Below are 13500 nucleotides of genomic sequence, written 5' to 3'. Positions count from 1 at the left end.
GGGGATTGTCTCCACTTTTCAGTATTTTTTCTACATCGAGCTAAAGCCAAGACAGACAAGACAATGAGTGTCCCATTTAATATTTTCGTAGCTATTTCCTTAAGTGATTGACAATACAACAAAGGATAATTAGATTCGCCACTTATTTTCGTAAGAGTATAGGAAAACATTGTGTATGAATACTTTCACTTTTCTTATTTTCGGGATCAGCGGTGTACTCATATTTGTAATGTTATAATCCCGACTGGTATTTTTTTTTTATTCTAACATACCATAATGAATAAGGAACCAACAACTTTTTCACTTTCTTCTCCACTTGTGAAGGTCAATGAAGATATGAAATTTATAGTTTTTTCTTTCCTAATTAGTCGGGCGCAATTTTAGACAAGGCCATTTGAAAGAGCATATTTTTCTCCACACAGCACATCGAAAGTTTTGACATTTTACCTTAGGAAATTTTCAAGAAACTTTTAAGAAGATTTTAATATCGAGGAATTGAAAACTAGGATTACAAATTAATTAATCACTCAACAAACTCTCTTTATGGTCCAACGAGAATTTATTGACTGTCTCAGATACTGCCAAACTCAGAAACAACTTCAGTTTGAACATTTGAGTTATAATGATTTTGAAGTAATTTATTTTACACACTTGATTGAACCAATTGGTCAAATGCTCGAAAAGTCCTTCCTGAGCCTGGTAACTTCCAAATTCGAACATTATACATTGAAAGTAATTTTTTGTTGACTAAATCATTTAATTCGCTATGAAAAGTGAAAACGTCTTCAACATTTTTTCTTTAATCCTAATCAGCTTCTAGTAAGGCGAGGAAACTATCCTATGAAATTCCAATTTTGTGTTATCACTCTGACAACGTTATCGATAGCAGTTTCAAATCATAAACCAAATAAAGCTTTCTCGCCAATATGTTTGCCTACCTGTCTAGATATCCAACAAGATGAGCAACCTAGGTTTATGTATCACTCTTTTCGTCTCCTTTTACATGAACGAAAATATTTCAATGATTTTTCAGGTTTCAAAACTTTTCGTAGATTTCTCTGATGGCTTGAATATAAGTTCATCGTCTATTAAAACACTTGAAGAATAATATTGGAAACTTCTTTGGTTGAGTTTCAAATTATTAATGAGTGAGTTTCATAATGGATGTGAACAGGATTTTATTATTTCAATAATCCAGTAACATAGGTCATTATAAACATTTATGATGTGACTCCGATACAAACATTGTTTCGAATACGCTAAGGAATTTATAGCATCCTGCATTATTATCTCTGGTGCATCCCCACACAGTGGGCTTTGAACCATCAAATATTAATCTTCTTGACGAATTTCCAACCCTTGTCATAAGTCTTCTGGTTGAAATCCATCGATTATAAACTGTGACGCATCAAACCCAGCCAAACCGTGGCCCATTTATGAAATTGACTGATTTTCACGGTGTTCCATTTTCAACCAGAATCACCGATGTTTTTGTTTGAATATAAAACTAATCAGATATACATATTGATAGGGGGAATGGAACTTTTCCGGCAAGTTTTCTTTATTGCATCAGAATCCTATTGTGTGGATCTTTCCATTCCTATAACTTTATGATTCCACAAGTCGCTTTGATATATTGCCAAATAACAATATTTAGAGATGTTTTCAGAATAAAATCTGAGTTGAACGTTTTCGTATTGTATCATGTTTATTTATAACTAGAAACTGAGATATATTTCGTGTTCTTTTCGCCCCCCTTTTGTGATGAGTTTATTTGAGAATTTTTTTTCATTGGAACCATCCAATAGGCTATAATTCAAATAGAAATCGCAGTTGCGGTTTGTTATCTCAAATTGTCTGAACGTTCGGCTGAATACTTCCAATATCTAAAAATAAAAAACCATAGATATCTATTCATTGTCATGTCATTTTATTTGTTTCTATTCTATGAGATTTTTTTTCAGGTTTGTTCAAAAATTACGCAGAAAATTTCACAACGTTTTTTAATCAACTGAAACTAAACATTGTTCTAAGTGTTTATTTATTTCTAATCTATGAGATAGAAAGAAATATTAATCCATAGCTTCTCCCATTTAGTGTTCTATCACACTTTTTCCATTAATGCGTTATTTTATTCTTTTATCTTTGTTTTCTTATGTGTAGTCTTTACATTGAAAAACGACCTTGGTGTTTGTAATGAGAAACAACAAAGTATTTTGGGTATTTTTGCAAGAGTGGAGTTGAAGCAAAATAATCCGATTATTTTTCCAAACTTATTCAGCTGCGAAGTTTCTCGTGATCCCGACAGAACGAGCGTGTATATGTAGAAGCCAATTTTGTTTCTGTATCTCGCTTTCCCCATGTGATTCGCTGAAAATCATGAGTTATGTGTGGGAAAAGCATCCGTAGTATCTTGATCATTTTTTATTGTTGGCAATCCTCCCGGTTTTTGGTTTTTGTGTTTACGCGTCCGTTGCAGGGTGCAGGATTAGATACGAAGGGTGTCTTACCAATCGTTGGTAGCAAATTGTCTGTAAACTTTTCGAATATATCACTTAGATAGGCAACACATGCATATGGTGCTTGTCGATGACGACAAGAAGCAAATAAACACATTATGTTTTTGATAATATCCCACCCTGAGCGTGTAGATGACTAACACCACATGATATGCAGTTATAATTCTAAAGATAAATAGGGGTTGATATCCATTCTCCGTACTTTTTACATGAACTGAGGACCCAAACGCAGTGTGCCTTGGGAGCCATTGTTGGGGATGAATAATAACATCCCCTTTCCCAGCCACTGTTTCATATTGATAAGCTCCTGACAAGAATTGACTCTGGATTATTACATTTTCCATTAATTTCTGAACAGAATTTTCGAATGACACTCAACTAGATTTATGGCTATATCATTGTTATTGTAATCTTAGGAAATCCAACTCGGAAACTGAAACCATTCATCACAATGAGCTGGTTAACTAACTCTGGCTGACTGGGCCCTTAACCTTTCAGGAATAAGAGATCTTAAATAGTGACACCCTAAATGAAATCCGAAGTAATATCAATTGGAAACTTGGTCGGAAATTAAGACTGCTCTGCCGAAATTCTTAGAAACTAGCTCCATACTTACGCAGAGTTTGCTCAACAATGTTTTTCCTATCTCCAGCAGGCAGCAGTGTCATTTCAATTAATCTATTCCGAATATCTTCCTCTCTTTGATTTGTGACAAGGAGAATTGTTTTTATCAATTCTTCAAGCAACAACTAATGTAGCGTCACTTTACCTGCAATATCTCGATCTAGACTCAACTCTACGTTTTTTAAAGTACAAGAAGAAAATAGTAGTAAGGCACTTGGGACGCCTCATTATGTTCCAAATACTCCATTTTGCTGTATCATAAAGTTTATGTTAGTTTTCCAAAAGGCGCAAACGCGTTTTCATGTGATAAATTTCTTTTGCACTTCCTTTGTATCCTGTTGAAAATAATTTATTCAAATTCTTCGAAAATTAACGGAAACACACCGAAGATAAATTACAGATTTTAGTGATAGTATATGGAAATTATTTCTAGGGTGTATTCACATTAATATCGTGAAAAACATATTTTAAGAGGTTATTACGCTCCATTTTCTTCTTCTGGAAGGGATATTAATACCCTTATTTCACTTCCCCCTTGTTTCTACCCTAATGATGTAGCTGAGTTTAAGCTTGATACCTCACATGAGACCTATTCATATTGTAATTGGAGAATTTGTTCAGATATCCAATATTATGAATTTGGGGGTTTTAGAGCACCAAAATACCAGAGCAAACACTTCAGTAATGGAGATACATCATCAAGTAGATATATTCAATTTATTATGTAAGAAACATTGATAAACAACTTGATTAATTCCTGTTGAAACCAATTAAACTCTTTATTCAATATGCTGGTTTCTCATTTTCTATAATAACAAATTTTCTGGAGGTAGAAATTGCACTGGCCAGCAACAAAAACGGATCACTTGATCATTACTACCCTTCATACTAAAAATGTTTACGAGAATCATGAAATTTAAGCATGACAATGTACGCCCACATACCCACTACTCGGCTAGTGACAGCGTATTTGAATGAGGTTGAAATTTCAAGGTTCAACTGGCCAGCACGAAGTCCTGACTTAAATCCCATCGAACATCTATGGTACCAACTGGGAAGTGAAATCAGAACTATGGTTCCATTGCCCAATAATTTACAAGAGCTCCGTGGAGCTCTTCATGATGAATCATAGGAGAATATTCCACAAGTGAATATTTGAAGGCTCATCACAAGCATGTGAAGACGTTTTGAAGCTGTATTCAGCTGTAGGGGAGGTCACCCGTCATACTGATACTGAAATTTTTACAGAAAGAAGTGTTCATGTTTCGATATTTATTATTTTAACTCAGTGCTAACTATCTGGAAACTCCTTTAAGGGTATTACGCAAGGTTCTGTTCTGGAACCAGTCAGTTAAGTAGAAACCAAAAAAAAAGCTGCATGATAGTTAACTATCACGTATTTCGATATATTTGTAGGACCCATAAGTTTAGATGAAAGTCAATTGGATGGAATAATCTGAAATTTACAAATCGTTGAAAATTCCGGTAGTATCAGAATGCTAGATAAACTGGCCAATTAGAGCTTGGCGATTGGGGATTTCCAACCACTTCTGGGAAAGTCGCACTGTCCAAACACGAAATCTGCTTAGGGGAATTGAACTGATGAAAGATCCTTAGACGATTAAGTGTTTTCGCTGGACAGGGGCGGAAAGGCTTTCTTATTTTTTTGCCACAAAAACTTCACAGGAATGGTTCACTCACGCACCTAATTCTGTGTAACTGGCTTTCACACCAGAGTGTTTTCCTTGGAATTTCTCAGCTTTAAATGGCTTGATATCCTGCGAGAGCTTTATTGTCGACGAGGATGAGATCCTGATGCTTTTCAGTCAACGTTTGAGATGGTGAAACTAATTTTCATCGCGCTTTCGTCCTCCTAGAAAATTGGCCATCAATTTTCTATGTGAGGGTTTTTCTTCATTTTGATCGCGTCATTCTCTAAATGTATTTATTTTAAATTAATATTTTTATGGTTGTTCATTTTAGTTTTTCAGTTTTGACTCAGTCTACAAAAAGTTAATTTTGTAAAGCTGATATTACCTAATTTGAGAGATTGCTAGGATTCTATCTTTTACTTCCTGTGGATTAAATTCGAACGAATGAACCATTACCAATGGTAGAGTTCTTTCTACAGTTACACGATGATGATGATGATTGCTTCATTCACCACAATGGTCGAGTCATTTCTACCGTCTGATTCCATCACTGTGTAAAATAAACTACTTAATATTGGCTTTTTTTACTTTGACCGCTGATGAAGTAATATAAAACTGAATAATTTTTATGGAAGACGTTATACTAACGGAATATTACCAGGTGAACACTTTAGTGTACTGCGCTAACAGAAGAACCACAAAGAATAATTTTCATCGATAAAATGCATGTACAAATTTGAAATCCTTCCGATGCTACTTATTTATTCTTCTTGAGGCTTAATTTCCATTATGATAAATTCAATATCATGTCAGTGAGTAAAAGACTCCTAACTGAAGATTCAACTGATAAAGTATCGTGAAAATTGTCTATATTTTCAGTTCAAACGAAGAGCACTGGCATTAATTACATATGGTTCATATTGTTCGAGATCTTCTGAAGTGCTCCTTGAATTTTGTCCTACTATAAATCTTACGACTGTGAACCTACTGAACTGGTGACATTTCACAGACGCTCCTGATGAAAGCCAGATCTAATGAGTGTTGAAATTGAGTGTTCAATTCGACAGTTTTCAAGTTTTAATTATCCCAGGCAGCAGTGTCCTGGTGTACATAACAAAGGTTCTTGAGAAGCTAGGAAATGTGAAGAATGTCTGTTCCGGGAAGATGTTTTGTTCTAATCTTATCTACTTTGGGATACTCGAAAATGTCACATCATTAACAGCAAAATCTATAACTCAACCATCGTGATCTTTCACTATAAGTGCCTGTCAATTTTTTTCGGATTTCCATTGTAATAATCATTTTGAGGTTCAACATTGAATTGAATAATGGAACTTCACGATATCAAGTCCCCTTAATGTGAGCTCTTACCAACGTACATATTATTTTCTAGTTCGAAATGGTTTCAATAAATTACATATGCGGTGCGTATAATTTGTTTATAGTTCGCTAGATTCAATATTTCATGTTTGTTTGAAAAACCCAGTCGACGTCGTGTTTTATGTATGTTATTTTAATGTCAATTGTTCCAGTCAAAGTCGCCTATAAAACGGAAATATTATAGCATTTATGATATCTATATTTAAAAGGCTTTAGTTTTTGGTTCCCGATTTCAGAGTAAAGGTGAGTTTTATCACTCGGTTTTTACTGAACCTTGAAAAGTGGTGAGTTTCTTTTTTATGCTAGGTAGAGTTTGTTATTTTACTTACCAAATCTTTGTTCCAAATACATTATTAGCTCTTCGTCTTCGTATTACCTTTTATTGAAGCCAGTGAATTTCAAAGTTAGTTGTTTGTTATATCCTCAGAATTTATTGCTGCAATTTTCGTATTTTGGATTTTACTGACGTATACTCTTTCATTTCTTATTTTTTAATTTCCAATTTCAATCTATAGCTGAGTTTTATTACACTAATTCTTGAAAAGTCGCCAGTTTTTCTTTAAGCTAGGTGTAGTTTGTTAATCTACTTTATAAATCTTTGTTTTCAATGTTACTGATGTATTATTGGGTCTAAACTTTGTTCAGTATATCAAAAACATCTGCATTTTCCTTTTTATTGGCCACAGTGAGTTTCAAGGTAAGTTGTTTGCCATATTCCCAATATTTATTGCTGTAACTTTTGTATTTCGCATTCAACTGTGGAATAATCTAGTGTTTGAGATTTTATTCCATATTATCTGTGTTGAGTCAGAAACAGAAATATAAAGGTATTTATGTGATCTACGTTCAAAAGTCTTTAGTTTCAGTTCCCAATTTCAACATAAAAGTGAGTTTTATCAGTTGGTTTTTACTGAATCTTGAAAGGTCTTCAGTTTCTCTGTTTTTTCTTTACGGTAGTTGAAGTTTCTTATTTTACTTCATAACTCATTGGCTCAAATGCTTTATTTGGTCTTCGTATTCGTATTACTTTTAATTGACCATAATGAGTGTAAAAGTAAGTTGTTTGCTATATCCTCAAAATTTATTGCTGCAATTTTTGTATTATGGATTCTAATGTCTTATGTTCTTTTATTTTTAAATTTTTAGTTCCCAATTTCAATCTATAGCTGAGTTTTATTACACTAAATCTTGAAAAGTCGCAAGTTTTTTTTAACCAGGTAGAGTGTGTTATTTTACTTCACAAATCGTTGTTACTAATGTATTATTGGGTCTGAACTTTCTTCATTATATCGAAAACATCTGCATATTCCTTTTTATTGGCCACAATGAGATTCAAGGTAAGTTGTTTGCCATATTCGCAAATATTTATTGCTGTAATATTTGTATATCGCATTCAATAGTTGAATACTCTTGTATTTGAAATGTTATTGGATATTATCTGTGATTAGACAATATTTGATACACGAATAAGCTCGTATGCTTAAAAAAACGCTGTCGACTCGGAGTTTTATGTATGTTATTTCAATATCAATTGTTCTTGTCCGAGTCGCCTATAAGAAAAGTATTATTTATGGTACATTTGAACGTCTTAGATGTGCGTGTAAAAAATATCATTCGCCATGAGCGAAGCGGCTAAATTAATGCCCAAGCAAGAGAAACAAGTAATTGTTTTAGATATACCTATCATTAAAATACAACAGCCGCCCACAGATAGATTTGGGTTAAAGAAATTTAACATTTTCCCCACCCGAGGTCGCTGTCGGTATCTTCATGGCTTGCCGATGCTCTGGGGCCTTCTTCAGACCCACCGAATACCAATGGTCGGTTCCCCAGCCCAGCACCACGTCATTTGAGCGTAATACCGTGGTAGAAACAACGGACCGGTATATCGTAGGAACCTCTGCTTCCAGTTCTAGTGTGTGCGTGCTTGTGTTCGTTTGTGCTGATGCGGCAACCTTTTATGATATAATTATGTGATGTGTTTTTGGATTTAGTGATACCACCTTCAATAATTCACTCAGTACCGTTTTCCTTGGATATGAAATTGCCAAGCCGTAAGTTCCTGAAGCTTCGCATTACTTAGCTGGTTTATCTGTTTGTGTGTTTCACCTGTGAAATTTGCCGTTTCTGCCGCTCGTTGAAATCACCGCGGATATATTCCCGTAGCACCACTATTAGAACGTATATTTGTCTTCATCAACGTTGTGTGGTGCCCGAACATTTCTCTAAATCCATTACTCAACAAACCAATTTCTTTTATCTTGAATGGATTCGGGCAATTTGAATATTTCCCATAAATAAGCGTGACATTGGAAATCCATTATCTAAATAGCTTCCCGTAAGCTTAGATTTTCTTCACGAAATCTCAATGCGGAAAACAGGTTGTAACTTGGATCTACGTTTGTTCAGACGCCGGAGCGAGACCTATATATATATATATATATATATATATAGGATTTGATTTTATTCCTGAAGCATCTTACGTGTTGATTATTTCAACGAACAGCACAAACAATTCCAAACTTTTGCCGAAATTCAAACAGAAAGTTCGTTATATCCCGTCGCCTGGTATAGTTTGAATTTACTGATGAGTTTACTCATTTTTTTCTTCAACCCTTATTCCTCGTCTGCAACAATTGATTAACTGTTCCAAACTTTTAAGACGCCAATGATACATTAGTGAATTTATCATGTTTCACCTGCATTCTTAACATTCGGCGCCTTGCTTTATCGCAATTCAATTCGACTAATCTATTTCAAATTAACTGAAATTTCCGAGATAGTTACACGAATTCTAACTTCCAAAAGATCGTTTTCGAATGGTCCAAAAACGCTTATTCATGAGATCGATATCTTATACCTTCCACGAAGAAATTCACCATCTGAAATGGCGCCCGAGTAAATACAAGGTCAAATTCTCGATATCGGAATTTTAATGCAGCAACTTTGAAACAAAGATTATAGAAGACGAAAAAAGAAATGGAGATTCACACGGCAGATCGATGTTCGTAAAATTTGAACCGACATGTTTTTTGTCTTTGTCCCGACAAAAATTGAATACATTCCGAACTAGATTGCTAATAGTTGTCTTGGTGTTCAGCGTTTGTCAAAATATAAACGTTTCTGAGCGTCAGGCCAACTGGATTGATTCGATTTCAACGCATTCCTATAATTCATTTAGGCCCTTTACACTCAAATAATCTAATAGTTTCTTGATCATTTATAATCATAAATAGAGATGAAATCAATAACGGATATAGATAGATGAAGAAAACCTGATCTTTCTTCCATTTTATCGAGTTTCATCTTCCTTCATTTTTATAATATTTTGTAATGGATTTTAATTTCCTGGTTCAGACATTAACAGGAAGGCGCTTTGTTTATAAATAGAAATTACTGCAATAAGAGTTTATTTTCATTTCACTTTCAATAAATTATGTAAAACAATATACCTACAATAATAACTCAAAATTGGAATACTTTTGGTACGTAATAAATCAACAATGGTACGTACCATAAGGATTAAGCATACCTGTTTTTCTTTGAAATATTGTGTTGGTTTTTGGCAAGATTCATTCTAGGTTTGAATGTATGATTTCTCCCGAAAGGAATGTATGAAATTTTTGTATTGCATTCCGAATTATTAATACAGATTTCATTTCCAAGTGTGGAATTTTAAAAATCGTAGGTACAATATCCTGAGCTTTGTTCAGTTATTCTGTTGAAAAAAAAAGGTCTGTTACTTTTTCGGTGAAAATGCACCCGGTCCTAAAAAAGATAAGAGAAGAAATGCACAGCAATGTAAGAGGACCTTAATTTGGTATTATCGGCTTGTAGCCTAAACATCTGCTGGACTACCTGGCAAGAATTCTGAGAATTCGAGCCTTATAGGTATCACCGAAACATCAAACCTTATCTACTAAGGTCCAAATTGACCGTAGAAGTTTTATAGTTCCCAATTTCAGAATAGACCTGAGTTTTATCACTTGTTATTTGCCAAATCTCGAGAAGTTTCGAGTTGCTTTGTTTTTTTATGATTGGAGAAGTTTGTTATTCCACTACTCCAATTATTGGGTCGAGAATCTCTCCAGTACATCAAAGACTTCTTCATGTTTCTTTTTATCGAACAAGTGGCTTTCAACGTAAGTTGTTTGCCTCATCCACAATATTTAATGCTGTGATTTTTGTGTTTTGCATTCAACTGTCGTATATTCTTGTATTTCCAATGTTATTCTATGTAATCTGTGATTAGTCAAGATTTCATGAAACTTTGTTTGGAACTATTTACGTATAAGCTACACTATATTTTATCAGTTTCCTCGGTATTATGTCTCGAAGAGAATCATACTCGCATAATGTTAAATCTCTTGGAAACGGAGTACACCCAGGCAAGTTTATACCTGAGTTTATGAACAAAATACGACTACAAACTATGACATCGTTCAGAAACCGAACGGATTAGCGAAATACATTTACATAAGTGAAATTAAAATTTATTACTTTAATGCAGCGATTATCAAAAAGAAAGATTATGAGGACTTTAGTTGAGAATTCAAAAAACATGAGAATTATCTGGAGAATCTCTATGTTTATTGTGCAATCAATTCTGCTGTTCTTACACTGTCTTTCTTCAGTAAAAGATCGAAATTTATTCAAGCATTACGATTTGAAATGCCAATTTATTCAATTCGATATCAATTATTCATCTACTTAAATCGCTGATTTAAAAAGTGGTCTCCAGTGTTAATAATGAATCAGTTTTACCTCATTCCGATGTAATATTATTATGCTTTATAACGTGCTGATGATAAAAATGAATAACAAATGAATCAATGAACAACGGCAGAAATATTTGATTGACTAATGACATACCTCAAAAATATCCACCTACTTTTACTGTTATTGAATCGACTGCAGAAATCATTAAAAGTTTCCATACTCTCAATAAGAAAATACTTAATATTCATGAGTTTTTTGTATAATAGCCATTTACAGTCGTTTTCGAATACATAATAAGATTAAAACCTGGATGAAGAAAAACTGTCTATACCGCAGTTTCGGCGAAAAATCTATTTGTTCCACAAATTTCCGAAGGGAACGAAATAAAGGGTAGAACAGTTACAGGGATGATTTCTTTTTATCAGTCACGAAATAGAAAAAAACATCGACATCTGCGCTATTTACCTCACCCATATTTTTTGTTGATGAAAGTAGTTAAAGAGTTGAAGGGGTCTAACAAGGGAATGCAATAATTTTAGGGTGAAGTTGTGACTGTAGTTGCCGAAAAACGAAAGCCGAAACAGCCCTTGCTATGCAGAGGGAGCAGTTCGTTACACACAGTTCTTTTTTATGTTCACACCTGACACCATTCAGTTGACTACTATTTCCCCTGGTATATTTTATAGGTCCCTGAAATTCGGCTTGGGCATTTATACGAAAAAACAGCACTCCGTTTTAAATGTATAGGTTATATAAATGTGCCGCGCTGGGAAAAAAAAAATGGAAGATACTGAAAACGCATCTTAACAATAATTGGGATGATTTTACATCTGTTGGTTCATTCCGGGAAATTTTTTGGAATTGAATTGATTCATTTATTTCAAGCCATTCTAAGAGTGTTTGTCTTGTGCTTTTATTTTCCATGTGAAAAATTTCAAATTATCATATGGTATGGCCCAATCTTTTGAATCATTCGCATGTTGAAAGTAAACTATCAGAAGAAGTACCTTCTTCGGTAAACATATTCATTATCCTCTTTTTGCAAGATCTTCCAGTTTATCCAATATAAACCATAGGGCAATCATGCAAGTCAATTTGCAAACTGCGGATTCATTTTCTTTATTAGTTTCGAAATTTCCTACATGGAAAATAAAACCATAAGACTGACTCCAATAAAAAGGTATAATTCCCAAAATATTCTTCCGAATGAGCAAACAAATGTAAATTATTAAATATCGTCTGATAAATTGGAAATCCCAGGCTGCAAATTTTCAATTTATGTACCTGTAAAGTTTATTATGTCCTTTCAAGTTTTCATATTATTTAGGTCAACGTTCAATTTTTTCAACTATATAAGTTGGTGTGGAGAAAAAGTCCGTCAATGCAATGTAAAAATTGTGCAAAGGAAATTTTGTGGTTTATTCCATGTGGTCCCTAAAAGTGTCCACTCATGAGACACCCCTGTTCGAACAGTCGAAGAGAATTCCAGTCGAGCAATCAAGTTCAATCGTGTCGCGAGCTGTCCGACTGTACAATGCTCTGACCGCTCGACCAATGGCACCCCAAGAGTGGCCACCTTAAGCCCACAACAATTTCCCATTGAATGTCTGGTTATCTAGAATTTCCAATATACTGGACATGAAGGGTAGTCGTCATAAATGTCTTCCTATCAAGTCTTTATTGGTGCTGATGGCACATAATTGATGCAATATTGGACCACAATAGATTTCAGTCAATAGAGGTACAACAGCTCATACAGCAGTGGATGTTGTAGTACCATAATTAAAATCGACTACAAGCTGTTCTGCTGTCGACGTTGTAATCCAAAAATCAAACTGAGCATCCGCTACAATATTCCGTTCGTAAATTTAATCAGCAATTATGATTTTCCATTAAATCGCATCCTAGGTTCATCGCATAGATTCAATTATATCAACATGAGAACCGATGTTGTGCTTTGGGGGTTATGTCATTTTCACCCTCAGGTGTGGGGGTGAATAACGATTCGATTGACGGTTTTATGACAGGTGATTGATTCAATTAATCTTTGATTTACATGGAAAAACTGAAGTTGAAAAACTGAATATTCTTCAATTCGAAAAACACCATGGTTTGTTGTTTCCTTGCAAAATATCACAAATCTTCATAAGAAGTGTTCAAAAAATGAATAAAAAGCCAACGGTTTTAGTGATAACCTCTGAGCTCTGGCTCTTTGGAGATTAATACATAATTGTGATCATCAAATCGAAAATAATTCCGGGACTTGTTTTATTTTTTTGGTTAATAGATATTACTTTATTTCGTGTTGTATTCCTGTGTAATATGCACATATCTCGAATCAGAGTTTGTTGTTGATGTGGTTCATTTTCGATTTGCAAGTAATTTTAGTAGAAAATATCCTCCTTAAACTGAATTATCTGGAATAATTTATTAGTGCACTTGGTGTTACAGCTGAAATTATTCATATTATGTTGAAATCGTGCAAGGACTATCGTAACAAATATGCGAAAAATATCCTGTGGTAGTTTTTTCGCCTTTCACCTATATTCAAAATCAATAAAATTACAGATCGATCAGATTATAGAAAAAACACATCTCGCTTATTG

General features: G+C 34.1%; 1 protein-coding gene across 15 annotated transcripts in view; it reads left to right on the top strand.

Moving 5' to 3' along the window:
- The window catches only part of LOC123685603 (latrophilin Cirl), a 188938-nt gene that overhangs the window by 83316 nt on the left and 92122 nt on the right, over positions 1-13500 (top strand). Inside the window, exon 1 of one of the 15 annotated variants that reach the window (XM_045625307.1) lies at positions 8028-8229. The exons of the other annotated variants lie outside the window; for them this stretch is intronic. The gene's annotated coding sequence lies outside the window, so the exon portion shown is untranslated. Of the gene's footprint in view, positions 1-8027; positions 8230-13500 lie in introns of those variants that run through there. 15 annotated transcript variants of the gene reach the window in all.

This window comes from Harmonia axyridis, chromosome X, assembly GCF_914767665.1.
Source record: "Harmonia axyridis chromosome X, icHarAxyr1.1, whole genome shotgun sequence".
Lineage (NCBI taxonomy): Eukaryota > Metazoa > Arthropoda > Insecta > Coleoptera > Coccinellidae > Harmonia > Harmonia axyridis.
The sequence above is the reverse complement of the archived record's forward strand: the minus strand, read 5'-3'. Positions and strand labels throughout refer to the sequence as shown.